Source organism: Salmo trutta, unplaced genomic scaffold, assembly GCF_901001165.1.
Source record: "Salmo trutta unplaced genomic scaffold, fSalTru1.1, whole genome shotgun sequence".
Lineage (NCBI taxonomy): Eukaryota > Metazoa > Chordata > Actinopteri > Salmoniformes > Salmonidae > Salmo > Salmo trutta.
In genome coordinates this window covers 37,501-55,000 of record NW_021823039.1, presented here as the reverse complement: position 1 = coordinate 55,000, position 17,500 = coordinate 37,501, and the positions used below count along the sequence as shown (strand labels likewise).

Genomic DNA, 17,500 nt, shown 5'->3' with positions numbered 1-17,500 from the left:
CGGGTGTGGTTCATCAGCACACCTGTGGCGTGATTGCCCGGCTCGTCAAAGGTCATACGCCTCTGCAGCTGGAGGGGGAACGGGGGATGGAGGGAGGAGAGAACGAAAGGGAGCGGATGACAGTAATGGCACAGGGGAAAGGATGGCACAGGAAGAGGACGGGAGGAAGGAGGCTACGAGAGGAGAGAGGCGAGGAGCCGAGAAGGCCGGAACAAAAGGAGAGGAGGTGGAAGGAGGTGGAGGAGCGGAGAAGAAGGAGACTGGGACGGTGGAGAGAGAGGAGGTGGAGGAGGGAACGGTGGCAGAAATGGAGGGAGAAGTGAAGACGGGACCAGAAGAAGGAGCAGAAGGAGGGAAGGAGTGGGGGGACAGCATGTCGAGCGCCCTCGTTGAAGAGTTGAGGGGAATGGTGGAGGAGCTAGCGGAGAGGGGGAGTGGTGTCTCTCCGCTGCCTCCAACGCCAAAGAAGAAAGGGAAGAGGGGGGGCCCGGAATGCAGTGAGAGGGAGGGGGGTGTGGAGGGGATGGCCAAGCGTGTGATGGGGGAGGGAGGAAAGGCCTTGTCCTCTCTGTTTTCCTCGGCCCCTCAACGTCTGGTGGAGGGTGACTCCCAGGGCGTGGCGCTGGGCTGGGTGTCTGAGGGGGGATCTCAACTCCTGCTTGGGGAGATGGGGTCCCCTGCTCTCGATCTCAGTCCAGAAGCCTACAGGGAGAGAGGAACGGAGGGTGTTGGTGGGGAACCCAGGATGCAGGGCACTCCAAGGCCTAACACCATGCCTGCATCCTGGGTTGGAGAGATGGAGGAGGACGGGGGGACGTCAGGAGAGGAGAAGACGTCCCTGCCGGATGAGAAGAAGCAGGGGAGCATCGGGTGAGTCTCCTGTTGTTTTGTTATTTTGGGGTTTCATTTCGTTGATGTAGGGTTATAAATTTAAATGACATTTTCTGTTAATATTTTTAGTTTAAATGTAAGGGGTTTGAGGGATTTTGTTAAGAGGAGGGCGGTTTTTAGTTTTTTGGAGGGGGTGGGTTTTGATGTTTGTTTTTTACAGGAGGTTCACCTGAGGGATGGAGGGGATGTCATCAGGTTTAGTAGGGAGTGGGATAAGGGGGAGTCAGTTTGGGGTATAGGTGGGGTGCATTCTACAGGGGTGGGGATTTTGTTTGGGAATAGGGAGGTGAAGGTGGAGGGATCTTTTGTTGTAATGCAGGGGAGGGTGTTGGGGGTGGATGTCACTTTTAGGGATAGTAGGTATAGGTTAGTGGTGGTGTATGGGCCACAGGTGGCGGCAGACAGGAGGGAGATGGTGGACTGTCTGGCGCCCCTGTGTGTTACAAATAGGCACTTGGTGATAGGTGGGGATTTTAACATAGATTTAGGGTTAGTGAGGGATAGTAGTGCAGGATCCATCACCGGGCTAATGGCTTGCCATGGTCTGGTTGATGGAGGCCTGCACACTACTCCGACAATGGCTGGTCCCACATGGCGCAACTCCCGGGGGGTTGCGCGGAGGCTCGACTACATTTTTGTATCCAGGTCTTTGGGTCAGTTGTCTGGGCGGCTGTTGCCTGTGTTCTTTTCAGATCACGACGGGGTGCTCCTGCAGGTGGGGTCGCCAGTCTGCCTCTTCGGTAGGGGGTACTGGAAATTAGATCGGGATGTGCTGGAGGAGCAAGCTTTCGTTGACACCTTCTTTGGTTTCTTTCGGGGGCTTGAAGGCCTCCGGTCCATGTGTGAGGGGGTGTTAGAGTGGTGGGATTTAGTTAAGGTAAGGATTAGGGCCTTTATAATAGGATATTGCAGGAGGAAAAAAAGGGAGGAAAGGAGGGAGGTGGATCGTATCCAAAGGTTGCTCGAACTCGAGTACGAGGCAGGCAACCTCGGCGGGTCGATTGACTGGGAGAGATCCACTGACCTGAAGGCGCAGCTCAGGGAGCTGCAGGAGCGGAAGGCTCGAGCTTTCCTGGAGCGGGCGCATAATGGCTTTCTAGAACATAATGAGACTTGTTCCGCTATGTTCTTTAAGTCGGTTAAGGGCAGACAGAGTAGGAAGATAATGCATGGGGTGAGGAAAGAAGATGGTAGCATAGTTAGAAAACCGGAGGAAATGGTCAGGGTAACAACTGATCATTACCGAGGTTTATTTAAAGAGAGGGTAATAGATGTAGAGCAGGGAGATGTGTTTTTAGAACACTTGTCCCGGCGATTGCCGGAGGACATTAGAGATGTGATGGAGGCTCAGATCTCCCTCGAGGAGGTTGAGAGCGCTCTCAGGAGGATGGGAAAAGGGAAGGTGCCTGGGATGGATGGGCTGCCGGCCGAGTTTTACCTCAAGTTTTGGGGTATACTTGGACCAGTGGTCCTCGAAGTCTTGAAGGCCATCCTTGAGACGGGGGTCCCGGGGGGATCAATGGTTGTCGGTGTGCTGTCACTTCTTTATAAGAAGGGGGAAGCAACTGACCTTGGCAACTGGCGGCCGTTGACCATGCTGTGCGTAGATTACAAGCTACTTGCAAAGGTTTTAGCAGACCGGTTGCGCACAGCCCTTCCCTACGTCGTCCATGAGGATCAGACGTGCGGGGTAGAGGGTCGCTCGATCAGATGGAACCTACAGTTGATCAGGGACTCCATCGCTTGGGTAGAAGATAGGGGGCTGCCTTTAATGGTAGCAGCGCTTGATCAGGCGAAAGCCTTTGATCGCGTGAATAGATCCTTTCTATTCAGGGTGTTAGGTAGATTAGGATTTGGGGAGAAGTTTATAGGATGGATCCGTACATTATATGTCGGAGCGGGGTGCCGAGTTAGCGTAAACAGTCACTTAGGTGACGTTTTTGACCTCTCGTCTGGGGTCAGGCAGGGATGCCCGCTCTCAGTTCTCCTCTTCGTTCTGTACATGGAGCCTCTGGGGGCTGCCATTAGGGCAGACACAGGGGTGGAGGGCTTGCTGATCCCTGGAAGTGGCGGTCTCCGTGTCAAGTTGACACAGTACGCCGACGACACATCCTTGCTGCTTTGCAAGGACTCGTGCCTGACAAGGTCCCTTGCCATTATTGGGGACTTCACCCGAGCGTCGGGGGCGGTTCTTAACCACGCGAAGTCTTCCGTTAAGTTTTTCGGAAGATGGAGTGGTAGGACGGATGTGCCCGGAGGGTTATCTCTCTGTAACGGGGCCCTGAGGATACTCGGGGTCCATTTTGAGACCTCCGGCTCAGCGACGCTGAACTGGAACATGGGCATCGCAGTGGTACAGAAGAAGCTAGCGATGTGGAGGGCTAGGTCGTTGTCCTTTTTAGGCAAGGTCCTGGTTCTCAAGGTGGATGTATTGCCATCTCTATTGTACTTGGCGTACATCTATCCATTGCCGGCTTGTTTGAGGAGGCATCTAGTGAGGCTGGTGTTTCAGTTCATGTGGGGTGGCAGGTACGAGTGGGTCGCCAGGGCACGCATGATCTGTCCCATCGGGGAGGGAGGTAGGGGGGTACCACATCTCCCCCTCAAGCTGGACGCCATTTTTGTTTCGTTTCTGTTGACGGAGCTTGCTCAGCCAGTACTACACCCGTCCGGTTACCTCCTGCGGGTGTTCTTCTCGTATCAGGCGAGAAGCGTAATGGTGTGGTCTAACACGGGTCCTCGGGCGGAACAGCTGCCGTGGCACTTTGGCCATGCGGCCAAATGGCTGCGTGCGCACCCCGAGGTTGAAGTCGCCCGAGTAGGTTTAGATCACAGGCACCTGTACGAGGAGGTCAGACGGGCAGTAAGTCCAGCACCTGTAGTGGGCATCCCGGCGGTGGTCTGGGAGGGAGTGCAGGCGCGGGGTCTGGACAACAGGCTCAAGGACCTGAATTGGTTGAGCCTCCACAAGTGTTTGCCGGTGCGCTCCACCATGTACCGGCATAGCTTGGCGCGATCCCCCACCTGCCCAAGACCTTCTTGTGGCAGGGAGGAGACTGTGCGTCATGTCTTTTGGGACTGTGCCATTGCCGGAGTAGTATGGGCGAAGGCACGGGTGTTGTTAGGAAGGGTTAGAGGTGATTTCGTATTGACATGGGCTAGGCTAGAGAGAGGAGTAGGGAGAGCGAGGGGGACGGATAGGGATAGGTTTCTGCTCTGGCTTCTCATGAGCCTCTTTAAGCGGGGGCTGTGGGAAGCCAGGCAGAACATGGTTAAGACAGGGAGAGATTGTGGGGTGGAAGGCATAGTGAGGAGGGTGGAAGGAGATCTGAGGGGGAGGATGAAGAGGGAGGAGAGGAAGTGGGGGCAGCATGCTGCCCGGGAGAGATGGAAGGGGGGATTAGGGCTGGGGTTATTTTAGATTAGGGAAGGGAAGATAGGGAAAGTTAGTGTTTAGGATGACGGGGAGGGATGATGCTCCCCTGAGTTTTTGTTTTGTTTGGGTTTTCGTTTGTTTGTTGAATTAAAAATACCATGATTGATTTAGTTTAAAGGAAAATTTTGATTTGTATTGTTTGAATGTTATTGATTGTAATAAATTATTTTTTCTAAAAAAAAAAAAATCTGTTCTTATCAGTTTAATATCTGATATGTCCCCCATCGGGGGACTACATATTAAATGGATTTTTCGAACAGGGAGTCGGAAATGGGGCTTGCTCCATCCGCTCCACGCATCGACCCGGTATTGCAGTACCTCCGGGAACGGTGCAACACTTCTCTCTCATTGTCAAGGAAAAAGAAATACACAAAGCTATGTAAAACAGCTAGCAGAAGAAGAGAAGGAATGAAAAAAGAAGAATCATCCAAACTGAAACAAGGGCGAAGCCCCCTTCATGGGGTCCCCCGTTTTCCCGCCATTTTACTTTAAAAAAAAAAAATAATAAAAAAAAAAAAAACATTGGCCAGGATTGTGTGTGTGTGTGTGTGTCTGTGTGTCTGTGTGTGTCTCTGTCTGTGTGTGTGTGTGTGTGTGTGTGTGTCTGTGTGTGTCTGTGTGTGTGTGTGTGTGTGTCTCTGTGTGTGTGTGTGTGTGTGTGTGTGTCTGTGTGTGTGTGTGTCTCTGTCTGTGTGTGTGTGTGTCTGTGTGTGTGTGTGTGTGTGTCTCTGTGTGTGTGTGTGTGTGTGTCTCTGTGTGTGTGTGTCTGTCTGTCTGTCTCTGTTTTTGACCCCCCCAAAAAATACAATCACTTCACCAGGATTGTCTGTCTGTCTGTCTGTCTGTCTGTCTGTCTGTCTGTCTGTCTGTCTCTGTTTTTGACCCCCCCCAAAAAATACAATCACTTCACCAGGATTGTCTGTCTGTCTGTCTGTCTGTCTGTCTGTCTGTCTGTCTGTCTGTCTGTCTGTCTGTCTCTGTTTTTGACCCCCCCCCAAAAAATACAATCACTTCACCAGGATTGTCTGTCTGTCTGTCTGTCTGTCTGTCTGTCTGTCTGTCTGTCTGTCTGTCTGTCTGTCTGTCTGTCTGTCTGTCTGTCTGTGTTTTTGACCCCCCCAAAAAATACAATCACTTCACCAGGATTGTCTGTCTGTCTGTGAATTTTTACCCACAGCCCTCAAACTTGGAAGAGTGGGTTCGGGAACCACCCGCGGGCACCCGGCCTAGAGTGCACAGTGTGTGTCTCGGGCCCCGACCTCTGACTTCCATACGACTCTGGTTTCTCTTCATTACGCACAAGCCTTTCGCCTTTTACTAAAGACTTCCGTGGAGAGGAACACTTACGAGTTCAACATATTTTTGGAAGGGCTTTGCTTCTGGCAGAGCCCGGTATCTTGTTTCAAGAGAAATTGACAGAGATGACGCCGAGACTTTTTGCTCAGGCGTTTGACTTGAAGCCGGCTGACCGACCGACCGACCGGCGTATTTTTCCACTCAAAGTAGTCGCTCGGGCAATTGAGTTCAAGCCCGACGACGACTGACGTGTTTTCCGGGCTTTGAACAAATAGTCGCACTAGGCTTAAAGAGCTAGTGACTTAAAGACGCATTAGCGACTTGTTAAAAAAAACACCCGCCTGTCACCAGGGAAGCGTCGGGTGGGGAGGAGACAACTTTTGCCAAACCGCTGAGGTCTGCCGAGACCCCCGGGGGCCCGGCGGGTGCAGGGGTCAATTTGTGGGTTATCGCTTCTCGGCCTTTTGGCTCAGATCAAGCTTGGTACTGAGGTGCCCCAGAGCTCGCTGAGTCAAAAGGTCGACGACAGGAGAGCGGTAAGTTGTTTTTTTGATTTTTGGGTATTGTATCTCGGCCATTTTGTTTTTCTTTTTAGGGGTTTTTTCCTTTTCTGAGAAGAGAGCAAGAGAGGAGTCGAGGGCGCCAATCTCCTAGAGGAGATGGCGCAAAATACTTCATACAGGTCGGTCCCTGTGATCGGGCTTGCAAACACGGTTCGGTTTACGTGGAAGAACAAGGAGTTGGATCCGTTTGGACGAGAAACCTTTGGTAGGACTATCTTGATTGGAATCTTCAAGCTGTCAGTTAAAGACGTGTTTTGCCTACAAGGGAACTCATTGGAAGGAGCTTTTGACGTGGCATTACACACAGAAGAAAAACACAATGAGGTACTAAGAAAGGCGAAAGCAGTGGGAGGCACGAAGCCAATGTGCAATTATGAGGTGACCAGCCTTGCGAGGAATAATTACAGGGTTGTAACGGTAAACATGTACAATCCGTATGTCAAAGATGAGGAGGTGAGGGCCTTTCTGGGGAGATATATGGATAACGTCTCCTCAGCAAGGGCCCTCAAAGATTCACTTGGATTTTGGAATGGCAGAAGGGGTTTCCAGGCCCTCCTTAGGGAGGACCCGAAGGGGCTGGGCGGATACCTTCATCCCCCGGCAATGTTCTCCCTGGGGGCTGACAGGGGGACATTATTTTATGCACGTCAGCCCCCGTTTTGCAGGCGCTGTATGGCCTACGGTCATATCCTAGCCTCGTGCAGCACGAGAAAATGTAGATTTTGTGGATCTGGAGAGCACGAGGCTAGGGACTGTGACGAGCCGAAGGCGTGCCACGGGTGTGGCTCATCTGCACACCTGTGGCGGGGATGCCCGGCTCGTCAGCGGTCATACGCGTCTGCAGCTGGAGGGGGGACAGGAGCGGGGGATGGGGGAAGAAGAGGAGGGGGAGGAGGCCAAGAACAAGACCCGACCAGAGGCCCAGAGGTGAAGGCCTCAAAGGACGAGAGAAGAGCGGCAGCAGGAAGAGATGGAGATGGCAAGGGAGTAGGAGATCCAGGAGGAGAGGAAGGAAAGGAGGCAGGAAGAAGCAAGGAAGTGGAGGAGCCAGAGAGAGCAGCAGAGGAGGAAGAGGTGGGGAAGAAGGAGACGGCGGAAGGACCAGAAGACGAGGAGGAGGGGGAAGGTGGGAGGGAGTGGGGGGACAGCATAACATCAAGTGCCCTAGTGGAGGAGATGAGGGGAATGGTGGAGGAGCTGGGGGGGAGGGGGGGGTGGTGTTTCCCCGCTACACCAAACACCGAAAAAAAAGAAAGGAAAAAGGAAGGGGGGCTCGGAGGACAACGAGAGGGGGGAGGGGGTGGCCAAGCGAGCGATGGGGGTGGGAGAAACATCTGTGTCCTCGCTGGTTTCCCCAGCCACTCAACTCCAGGGGGATTTGGAACAACCCAACAAGGCCGAAGGGGGGACGCTGTTCATGATTGAGGACATGGGCTCTCCCACTCTCTTCCCAACAAGTTACGAGGAGGGGGAAGTGGAGGAGGTGGGGGGTAAACCCAGGGTGCTGGACATTCAGCGGCCAAACACCATTCCATCATCCTGGATTGGTGGGATGGAGGAAGACGGGGGGACATCGGGAGTGCGGAGGGAGTCCCCGCCGGTGGAGATGGAGCAGGGGAGCATCGGGTGAGCCTCCTGTTTTTGTTTTCATTTGGGTTTAGTATTTGGGTGATGTTAGGTTGATTTGTATTGATTTTAATTTAATTTTCTTTCAAGATGATTACTTTTGTTAGCTTAAATGTAAGAGGGTTAAGGGATTTTGTTAAGAGGAGGGCGGTGTTTAGTTTTTTAGAAGGGGTGGGTTTCGATTTCTGTTTTCTACAGGAGGTTCACCTGAGGGATGGTGGGGATGTCAATAGGTTTAGAAGGGAGTGGGACAAGGGAGAGTCGGTTTGGGGGATAGGGGGAGTGCACTCATCGGGGGTAGGGATTTTGTGTGGGCACAGAGATGTAAAGGTGGAGGGTTCTTTTATGGTTATGCAGGGGAGGGTTATGGGGATGGATGTCACTTTTAGGGATAGTAGGTATAGGTTAGTGGTGGTGTATGGGCCACAGGTGGCGGCAGACAGGAGGGAGATGGTGGACTGTCTGACGCCCCTGTGTGTTACAAATAGGCACTTAGTGATAGGGGGGGATTTTAATATAGATCTAGGGGTAGGGGGGGATAGTAGTGCAGGCTCCATCACCGGGCTAATGGCTTGCCATGGTCTGGTTGATGGAGGCCTGCACACTACTCCGGCAATGGCTGGTCCCACATGGCGCAACTCTCGGGGGGTTGCGCGGAGGCTCGACTACATTTTTCTATCTAGGTCTTTGGGTCAGTTGTCTGGGCAGCTGTTGCCTGTGTTCTTCTCGGATCACGACGGGGTGCTCCTGCAGGTGGGGCCGCCAGTCTGCCTCTTCGGTAGGGGGTACTGGAAATTAGATCGGGATGTGCTGGAGGAGCAAGCTTTCGTTGATGCCTTTTTTGGTTTCTTTCGGGGGCTTGAAGGCCTCCGGTCCATGTGCGAGGGGGTGTTAGAGTGGTGGGATTTAGTTAAGGTAAGGATTAGGGCCTTTATAATAGGATATTGTAGGAGGAAAAAAAGGGAGGAAAGGAGGGAGGTGGATCGTATCCAAAGGTTGCTCGAACTCGAGTACGAGGCAGGCAACCTCGGCGGGTCGATTGACTGGGATAGATCCACAGCCCTGAAGGCGCAGCTCAGGGAGCTGCAGGAGCAGAAGGCTCGAGCTTTCCTGGAGCGTGCGCATAATGGCTTTCTAGAACATAATGAGACTTGTTCCGCTATGTTCTTTAAGTCGGTTAGGGCCAGACAGAGTAGGAAGATAATGCATGGGGTGAAGGAAGAAGATGGTAGTATAGTGAGAAAACCGGAGGAAATGGTCAGGGTGACAACTGATCATTTCCGAGGTTTATTTAAGGAAAAGGAAATAGATGTAGAGCAGGGAAATGTGTTTTTAGAACAATTGTCCCGGCGATTGCCGGAGGACATTAGAGATGTGATGGAGGCTCAGATCTCCCTTGAAGAGGTTGAGAGTGCTCTCAGGAGGATGGGAAAAGGGAAGGTGCCTGGGATGGATGGGCTGCCGGCCGAGTTTTATCTCAAGTTTTGGGGTATGCTTGGACCAGTGGTCCTCGAAGTCTTGAAGGCCATCCTTGAGACGGGGGTCCCGGGGGGATCAATGGCTGTCGGTGTGCTGTCACTTCTTTATAAGAAGGGGGAAGCAACTGACCTTGGCAACTGGCGGCCGTTGACCATGCTGTGCGTAGATTACAAGCTACTTGCAAAGGTTTTAGCAGACCGGTTGCGCACAGCCCTTCCCTACGTCGTCCATGAGGATCAGACGTGCGGGGTAGAGGGTCGCTCGATCAGATGGAACCTACAGTTGATCAGGGACTCCATCGCTTGGGTAGAAGATAGGGGGCTGCCTTTAATGGTAGCAGCGCTAGATCAGGCGAAAGCCTTTGATCGCGTGAATAGATCCTTTCTATTCAGGGTGTTAGGTAGATTAGGATTTGGGGAGAAGTTTATAGGATGGATCCGTACATTATATGTCGGAGCGGGGTGCCGAGTTAGCGTAAACAGTCACTTAGGTGACGTTTTTGACCTCTCGTCTGGGGTCAGGCAGGGATGCCCGCTCTCGGCTCTCCTCTTTGTTCTGTACATGGAGCCTCTGGGGGCTGCCATTAGGGCAGACACAGGGGTGGAGGGCTTGCTGATCCCTGGAAGTGGCGGTCTCCGTGTCAAGTTGACACAGTACGCCGACGACACATCCTTGCTGCTTTGCAAGGACTCGTGCCTGACAAGGTCCCTTGCCATTATTGGGGACTTCACCCGAGCGTCGGGGGCGGTTCTTAACCACGCGAAGTCTTCCGTTAAGTTTTTCGGAAGATGGAGTGGTAGGACGGATGTGCCCGGAGGGTTATCTCTCTGTAACGGGGCCCTGAGGATACTCGGGGTCCATTTTGAGACCTCCGGCTCAGCGACGCTGAACTGGAACATGGGCATCGCAGTGGTACAGAAGAAGCTAGCGATGTGGAGGGCTAGGTCGTTGTCCTTTTTAGGCAAGGTCCTGGTTCTCAAGGTGGATGTATTGCCATCTCTATTGTACTTGGCGTACATCTATCCATTGCCGGCTTGTCTGAGGAGGCATCTAGTGAGGCTGGTGTTTCAGTTCATGTGGGGTGGCAGGTACGAGTGGGTCGCCAGGGCACGCATGATCTGTCCCATCGGGGAGGGAGGTAGGGGGGTACCACATCTCCCCCTCAAGCTGGACGCCATTTTTGTTTCGTTTCTGTTGACGGAGCTTGCTCAGCCAGTACTACACCCGTCCGGTTACCTCCTGCGGGTGTTCTTCTCGTATCAGGCGAGAAGCGTAATGGTGTGGTCTAACACGGGTCCTCGGGCGGAACAGCTGCCGTGGCACTTTGGCCATGCGGCCAAGTGGCTGCGTGCGCACCCCGAGGTTGAAGTCGCCCGAGTAGGTTTAGATCACAGGCACCTGTACGAGGAGGTCAGACGGGCAGTAAGTCCGGCACCTGTAGTGGGCATCCCGGCGGTGGTCTGGGAGGGAGTGCAGGCGCGGGGTCTGGACAACAGGCTCAAGGACCTGAATTGGTTGAGCCTCCACAAGTGTTTGCCGGTACGCTCCACCATGTACCGGCATAGCTTGGCGCGATCCCCCACCTGCCCAAGACCTTCTTGTGGCAGGGAGGAGACTGTGCGTCATGTCTTTTGGGACTGTGCCATTGCCGGAGTAGTATGGGCAAAGGCACGGGTGTTGTTAGGAAGGGTAAGAGGGGATTTTGTATTGACGTGGGCTAGGCTAGAGAGAGGTGTAGGGAGAGCGAGGGGGACGGATAGGGATAGGTTTCTGCTCTGGCTTCTCATGAGCCTCTTTAAGCGGGGGCTGTGGGAAGCCAGGCAGAACATGGTTAAGACAGGGAGAGATTGTGGGGTGGAAGGCATAGTGAGGAGGGTGGAAGGAGATCTGAGGGGGAGGATGAAGAGGGAGGAGAGGAAGTGGGGGCAGCATGCTGCCCGGGAGAGATGGAAGGGGGGATTAGGGCTGGGATTATTTTAGATTAGGGAAGGGAAGATAGGGAAAGTTAGTGTTTAGGATGACGGGGAGGGATGATGCTCCCCTGAGTTTTGTTTGGGTTTTGTGTTGTTTTATGAATTAAAATGCCATTATTTATTTTGTATGAAAGGTATGATTTGTAATGAATGAATGGCATAGAAGGTAATAAATTATTTTTTCTAAAAAAAAAAATAAAAAAAAAAATCTGTTCTTATCAGTTTAATATCTGATATGTCCCCCATCGGGGGACTACATATTAAATGGATTTTTCGAACAGGGAGTCGGAAATGGGGCTTGCTCCATCCGCTCCACGCATCGACCCGGTATTGCAGTACCTCCGGGAACGGTGCAACACTTCTCTCTCATTGTCAAGGAAAAAGAAATACACAAAGCTATGTAAAACAGCTAGCAGAAGAAGAGAAGGAATGAAAAAAGAAGAATCATCCAAACTGAAACAAGGGCGAAGCCCCCTTCATGGGGTCCCCCGTTTTCCCGCCATTTTACTTTAAAAAAAAAAAAAAAAAAAAAAAAAAAAAAACATTGGCCAGGATTGTGTGTGTGTGTGTGTGTGTCTGTGTGTCTGTGTGTGTCTCTGTCTGTGTGTGTGTGTGTGTGTGTGTGTGTGTGTGTGTGTCTGTGTGTGTGTGTGTGTGTGTCTCTGTGTGTGTGTGTGTGTGTGTGTGTCTGTGTGTGTGTGTGTCTCTGTCTGTGTGTGTGTGTGTCTGTGTGTGTGTGTGTGTGTGTGTCTCTGTGTGTGTGTGTGTGTGTGTCTCTGTGTGTGTGTGTCTGTCTGTCTGTCTCTGTTTTTGACCCCCCCAAAAAATACAATCACTTCACCAGGATTGTCTGTCTGTCTGTCTGTCTGTCTGTCTGTCTGTCTGTCTGTCTGTCTGTCTGTCTGTCTCTGTTTTTGACCCCCCCCAAAAAATACAATCACTTCACCAGGATTGTCTGTCTGTCTGTCTGTCTGTCTGTCTGTCTGTCTGTCTGTCTGTCTCTGTTTTTGACCCCCCCCAAAAAATACAATCACTTCACCAGGATTGTCTGTCTGTCTGTCTGTCTGTCTGTCTGTCTGTCTGTCTGTCTGTCTGTCTGTCTGTCTGTCTGTCTGTCTGTCTGTCTGTCTGTCTGTCTGTCTGTGTTTTTGACCCCCCCAAAAAATACAATCACTTCACCAGGATTGTCTGTCTGTCTGTGAATTTTTACCCACAGCCCTCAAACTTGGAAGAGTGGGTTCGGGAACCACCCGCGGGCACCCGGCCTAGAGTGCACAGTGTGTGTCTCGGGCCCCGACCTCTGACTTCCATACGACTCTGGTTTCTCTTCATTACGCACAAGCCTTTCGCCTTTTACTAAAGACTTCCGTGGAGAGGAACACTTACGAGTTCAACATATTTTTGGAAGGGCTTTGCTTCTGGCAGAGCCCGGTATCTTGTTTCAAGAGAAATTGACAGAGATGACGCCGAGACTTTTTGCTCAGGCGTTTGACTTGAAGCCGGCTGACCGACCGACCGACCGGCGTATTTTTCCACTCAAAGTAGTCGCTCGGGCAATTGAGTTCAAGCCCGACGACGACTGACGTGTTTTCCGGGCTTTGAACAAATAGTCGCACTAGGCTTAAAGAGCTAGTGACTTAAAGACGCATTAGCGACTTGTTAAAAAAAACACCCGCCTGTCACCAGGGAAGCGTCGGGTGGGGAGGAGACAACTTTTGCCAAACCGCTGAGGTCTGCCGAGACCCCCGGGGGCCCGGCGGGTGCAGGGGTCAATTTGTGGGTTATCGCTTCTCGGCCTTTTGGCTCAGATCAAGCTTGGTACCGAGGTGCCCCAGAGCCCGCTGAGCCAAAAGGTCGAAGGAAGGCAGGAGGGAGGAAAGTTTATTGTTTTTGAGTTGCTTCTTTTGAGGAGAGCTTTATTTTTTGAAAGGCATGGAGGGAAATGAGCGGAGCAGGTCGGTTCCGGTTGTCGGATTGGCCAACACGTTGAGATTCGTGTGGAAGGACAAAACGGTGGAGCAATTTGGGAGGGAGACATTCGGGAGAACTATCTTGATGGGTGCGCTCAAGATTGGAGTAAAGGATGTCTTCTGCCTCCAGGGGAATCCAATAGAGGGAGGTTTCGATGTGACTCTGTACACAGAAAAACAGCATGAGGACACGATGCAGAAGGCAAGAGAATTGGAGAAAGTGAAGCCTATGTGCTACTATGCAGTAAAGAACCTGGCGAAGACAAATTTTAGAGTGGTGACGGTTACGATGTATAACCCATACGTGAAAGAAGAAGAGGTAAGGACCTTCCTGGGGAAGTATATGGATAACATCTCCTCAGGAAGGCTCCTCAAGGATTCACTCGGGTTTTGGACTGGGAGGAGAGGATATCAAGCTCTTCTCAGGGAAGACCCAAAAGGCCTGGGAGGCTACCTCCATCCGCCGGCGATGTTCTCCCTGGGGGCTGACAGGGGGACGTTGTATTATGCACGTCAGCCCCCGTTCTGCAGGCGTTGTATGGCCTATGGTCATATCCTCGCCTCGTGCAGCACAAAGAAGTGTAGGTATTGTGGATCTACGGAGCACGAGGCGAGGGACTGTGACGCGCCGAAGGCATGTCACGGGTGTGGCATGCTGACGCACCTGTGGCGTGAATGCCCGGCGCGTCAGAGGTCATACGCGTCTGCAGCGGGGGGGGGAGCGAGAGCCGGGGATGGGGGTAGGAGGGACCAAGGACTGAGTACTGGACCAGAGGGAGCGGACACACGGGTGGAAGAGGAGGAGAAAACGGAAGCGGGAGGAGAAAAAGAAGACAACAGCATAGTGGAAACGGAAGGGCAGGAGACTGAAGGAGAGAAGGAGGAGGAAGGAGACAGGAGAGTGGAGGGGCCAGAGAAGACGGCGGTGGAGAGGAAGGAGACGGAGAAGGCAACAGAGAGGAAGGAGACTGGGAAGAAGGAGGTGGAGAAGAGAGAGACAGAAAGGAAGGAGACAGGGAAGAAGGTGGTAGAGACAGAAAGGAAGGAGACAGGGAAGAAGGGGGTGGAGAAGAAAGAGACAGAAAGGAAGGAGACAGGGAAGAAGGTGGTGGAGAAGAAAGCGACAGAAAGGGAGGAGACAGAGAAGGCAGAGGTGGCGGGACCAGTAGGAGAAGGAGTGAAGGAGTGGGGGGATAGTAAAGAGGTGAGATCACGGGTGGAGGAACTTAGGAAGATGGTGGGGGGGCTGACGGACACTGTGAAGGAAGCGAGGGGTGGGCTGGCGGATAATATGACCGAAGCGAGGGGGGGGCTGTCGGACGCGGATAGGGATGTTCCCTGGCTGCGCCCTCCACCGATAAAGAGGCCAAAGAAGTGGGAGCGCCCGGACAGTAGGAGGAGGAAGGGTGGTAAAAGGGGGGTGGGGGAAGGGCAGGGGGGAGAGGTTGCAGGGCCCTCGTGGGCTCCCTCTTCTTCGTGTTCCTTTACACCCCTAGCAGAGCTGGACCTACCAGGCATGGCCCAGGAATGGGGGATGGAGGAAGGGGCAAGCTTCCTGTTTGGGGGCATGGGATGCTCGGGCCGGAGCCCGGAGGAGGGTGGGGTGGTGGATTTGAGTGGGGGGCACAAGGCACAGAGTGTGGGTGTGCAGGAAATTGGTGTTGTTTCTAGGGGAGAAGGGATGGTGGCCGACGGAGGAGCGTCAGGAGTGGAGGAGGCGTCCCCGTCGGTCGGGGGTATAGGGTGAGTTTCGTTGGGTATTTAATGTGGGTATGTGTTTTGGTTTGTAGGTGGGAAGGGGAGGGAAGACGAGTTTTTGGTTTGGGGTTTTAGTGTTTGTGTTGAAGTTAAAAATGCCTAGTTATGATTTTTGATTGATACATGGTTTTGTAATGAAAGGCATTGAACGTAATAAATATATTTTGTAAAAAATCTGTTCTTATCAGTTTAATATCTGATATGTCCCCCATCGGGGGACTACATATTAAATGGATTTTTCGAACAGGGAGTCGGAAATGGGGCTTGCTCCATCCGCTCCACGCATCGACCCGGTATTGCAGTACCTCCGGGAACGGTGCAACACTTCTCTCTCATTGTCAAGGAAAAAGAAATACACAAAGCTATGTAAAACAGCTAGCAGAAGAAGAGAAGGAATGAAAAAAGAAGAATCATCCAAACTGAAACAAGGGCGAAGCCCCCTTCATGGGGTCCCCCGTTTTCCCGCCATTTTACTTAAAAAAAAAAAAAAAAAAAAAAAAAAAAAAACATTGGCCAGGATTGTGTGTGTGTGTGTGTGTGTCTGTGTGTCTGTGTGTGTCTCTGTCTGTGTGTGTGTGTGTGTGTGTGTGTGTCTGTGTGTGTCTGTGTGTGTGTGTGTGTGTGTCTCTGTGTGTGTGTGTGTGTGTGTGTGTCTGTGTGTGTGTGTGTCTCTGTCTGTGTGTGTGTGTGTCTGTGTGTGTGTGTGTGTGTGTGTCTCTGTGTGTGTGTGTGTGTGTGTCTCTGTGTGTGTGTGTCTGTCTGTCTGTCTCTGTTTTTGACCCCCCCAAAAAATACAATCACTTCACCAGGATTGTCTGTCTGTCTGTCTGTCTGTCTGTCTGTCTGTCTGTCTGTCTGTCTCTGTTTTTGACCCCCCCCAAAAAATACAATCACTTCACCAGGATTGTCTGTCTGTCTGTCTGTCTGTCTGTCTGTCTGTCTGTCTGTCTGTCTGTCTGTCTCTGTTTTTGACCCCCCCCAAAAAATACAATCACTTCACCAGGATTGTCTGTCTGTCTGTCTGTCTGTCTGTCTGTCTGTCTGTCTGTCTGTCTGTCTGTCTGTCTGTCTGTCTGTCTGTCTGTCTGTGTTTTTGACCCCCCCAAAAAATACAATCACTTCACCAGGATTGTCTGTCTGTCTGTGAATTTTTACCCACAGCCCTCAAACTTGGAAGAGTGGGTTCGGGAACCACCCGCGGGCACCCGGCCTAGAGTGCACAGTGTGTGTCTCGGGCCCCGACCTCTGACTTCCATACGACTCTGGTTTCTCTTCATTACGCACAAGCCTTTCGCCTTTTACTAAAGACTTCCGTGGAGAGGAACACTTACGAGTTCAACATATTTTTGGAAGGGCTTTGCTTCTGGCAGAGCCCGGTATCTTGTTTCAAGAGAAATTGACAGAGATGACGCCGAGACTTTTTGCTCAGGCGTTTGACTTGAAGCCGGCTGACCGACCGACCGACCGGCGTATTTTTCCACTCAAAGTAGTCGCTCGGGCAATTGAGTTCAAGCCCGACGACGACTGACGTGTTTTCCGGGCTTTGAACAAATAGTCGCACTAGGCTTAAAGAGCTAGTGACTTAAAGACGCATTAGCGACTTGTTAAAAAAAACACCCGCCTGTCACCAGGGAAGCGTCGGGTGGGGAGGAGACAACTTTTGCCAAACCGCTGAGGTCTGCCGAGACCCCCGGGGGCCCGGCGGGTGCAGGGGTCAATTTGTGGGTTATCGCTTCTCGGCCTTTTGGCTCAGATCAAGCTTGGTACCGAGGTGCCCCAGAGCCCGCTGAGCCAAAAGGTCGAAGGAAGGCAGGAGGGAGGAAAGTTTATTGTTTTTGAGTTGCTTCTTTTGAGGAGAGCTTTATTTTTTGAAAGGCATGGAGGGAAATGAGCGGAGCAGGTCGGTTCCGGTTGTCGGATTGGCCAACACGTTGAGATTCGTGTGGAAGGACAAAACGGTGGAGCAATTTGGGAGGGAGACATTCGGGAGAACTATCTTGATGGGTGCGCTCAAGATTGGAGTAAAGGATGTCTTCTGCCTCCAGGGGAATCCAATAGAGGGAGGTTTCGATGTGACTCTGTACACAGAAAAACAGCATGAGGACACGATGCAGAAGGCAAGAGAATTGGAGAAAGTGAAGCCTATGTGCTACTATGCAGTAAAGAACCTGGCGAAGACAAATTTTAGAGTGGTGACGGTTACGATGTATAACCCATACGTGAAAGAAGAAGAGGTAAGGACCTTCCTGGGGAAGTATATGGATAACATCTCCTCAGGAAGGCTCCTCAAGGATTCACTCGGGTTTTGGACTGGGAGGAGAGGATATCAAGCTCTTCTCAGGGAAGACCCAAAAGGCCTGGGAGGCTACCTCCATCCGCCGGCGATGTTCTCCCTGGGGGCTGACAGGGGGACGTTGTATTATGCACGTCAGCCCCCGTTCTGCAGGCGTTGTATGGCCTATGGTCATATCCTCGCCTCGTGCAGCACAAAGAAGTGTAGGTATTGTG

General features: G+C 52.2%; 4 non-coding genes and 2 pseudogenes across 4 annotated transcripts; all 6 read left to right on the top strand.

Moving 5' to 3' along the window:
• Window positions 1-4,489: 4,489 nt before the first annotated feature.
• LOC115188351 (uncharacterized) lies at window positions 4,490-4,667 on the top strand (annotated as a pseudogene).
• A 933-nt stretch (window positions 4,668-5,600) lies between these two features.
• Window positions 5,601-5,717, top strand: LOC115188343 (U5 spliceosomal RNA). The gene has a single exon (XR_003876390.1). It is a non-coding gene; the product is annotated as a U5 spliceosomal RNA (small nuclear RNA).
• A 5,720-nt stretch (window positions 5,718-11,437) lies between these two features.
• Window positions 11,438-11,625, top strand: LOC115188327 (U2 spliceosomal RNA). Its single transcript, XR_003876379.1, has one exon. It is a non-coding gene; the product is annotated as a U2 spliceosomal RNA (small nuclear RNA).
• A 951-nt stretch (window positions 11,626-12,576) lies between these two features.
• LOC115188342 (U5 spliceosomal RNA) lies at window positions 12,577-12,693 on the top strand. The gene has a single exon (XR_003876389.1). It is a non-coding gene; the product is annotated as a U5 spliceosomal RNA (small nuclear RNA).
• Window positions 12,694-15,149: 2,456 nt separating this feature from the next.
• LOC115188330 (uncharacterized) lies at window positions 15,150-15,319 on the top strand (annotated as a pseudogene).
• Window positions 15,320-16,249: 930 nt separating this feature from the next.
• LOC115188341 (U5 spliceosomal RNA) lies at window positions 16,250-16,366 on the top strand. Its single transcript, XR_003876388.1, has one exon. It is a non-coding gene; the product is annotated as a U5 spliceosomal RNA (small nuclear RNA).
• The last annotated feature ends 1,134 nt before the right edge of the window (window positions 16,367-17,500 follow it).